Below are 1593 nucleotides of genomic sequence, written 5' to 3' on the forward strand. Positions count from 1 at the left end.
AACTTCTGCTAGAAGTTAGGCAGCAGTGCCAGAGACATAGCCCCATTCATCGACATAACATAAATCTACTACCGTGACTCCAGACCAATATATTATATGACCCTACTCTAGGTTTACTTAGGGTGAAATTCAGCCCTGTGCAGAGGGCCAGCATTTACATCCTTTCTCAAAGGTTTGCAGTTGTGTGTGTGCCTTGCGCTTACCCTCTGATCTTTTTTTGGAAAGAAAAAAGTTGTGCTGTTTATTCACTAGACATTGCGATCACATAATTAGAGGCACATGTGTACAGAATATGATTAGAAGGGGCTGAGTAAGGGTTACACTGGCTTCTTGAAAGCACTTTGATAATCAAAAAAGTAGGAAATCAAATAACAATACAAACTCTGCATAAAAAGTAATTTTACCCGATGCATTAAGGAACAAAATAATCTCTACCTTTCAATCATTGCCTATATAGCAAGAGTGTGTTCTGTCCGCTTGATTACCTTCAATCTGGAAATCAAGAACCTTTTATCTTAAATGTATGTCTTGCCATGTGAAGGGGAAGGCCTCAGATTTCTTTACAGACGTACCTGCTCAGTTATGTGAAGGAGAGGACTGAGACAGCATACTGGACCCATTCCTTCTGCACTCTGCCAAGTTTACGTATTTTCAGCTATCCATCTGCGTGGCCAGTAGAAGCTTGCGAAAACTCCTAAGCAGTGAAAGTTTCCTGTCCCTTTACTATCCACAGGTGATTCCCAAAACTGCTTTGTTCCTAAGTTCATGGTAAACCAGTGTGCAAATAAAGAATGTTTTCTGAAATCATATCTAAACCAAAGCAAATCTGATTTTTACTGCAGCAGTGACATCTACCAATTACCTCGCAGGAGTCGTGTTTTCATTGCCTGCTTTGAGACCCATAAATCAGTCAAAAGGTCAAGACTGTCAGTGCAGCAGAAAAAGTGTAGCTCCTCACACACATGCATGCACATGCACTTCTCTGGTCTTCTGAAACATTCCAGGAGGGAGGAAGCAACAACACCCCTCCACACTCAGCCACTAAAGCAAATTTACCAAATCAGAGACTTAATGTTCAAAACGGGTTGTTTTTACAGTTCTAGTACCAGCCATGGGCTCCCTTTTCACTGAATGGGTGTTAATAAGTTTAAATAAATTTAATTAATAGTTACAAGTGACTGAAAAAAACAGAACTACCACATTCAGAATGCTGTTCTTTGCTGCTGTCATTTCTGTTTTAGCTTTTGAATTTCTTCCTTTCAAATACATTTTGTGTTTAAAAATACACATAGGCTTTTCAGGGCAGCTTTTAGCCATGCAGCTACAAAGCATCTCTCATATATTAAGGATTTATCTTTGTAAAAGCCTTCTGAATGGACAACTATTGCCACTTTATGAGTTGTGCAGCTATTATACCCTGTTGGTCCCATAGCTGTGCATGCCCAATGTTACCGCATTCCACTCCTGTGCCTGCATTACTGCAGTATCTGGGGGAGCAAAGGATGCACTTCAGTAAAGACCCTGCAGAGAGACTGAAAGGGTGACTTGGACACTTGGAAGTCAAGACAGAACAAGCTCCAGGCTTCTCCTCTG

Source organism: Mesitornis unicolor, unplaced genomic scaffold (assembly GCF_000695765.1).
Source record: "Mesitornis unicolor isolate BGI_N332 unplaced genomic scaffold, ASM69576v1 scaffold5763, whole genome shotgun sequence".
Lineage (NCBI taxonomy): Eukaryota > Metazoa > Chordata > Aves > Mesitornithiformes > Mesitornithidae > Mesitornis > Mesitornis unicolor.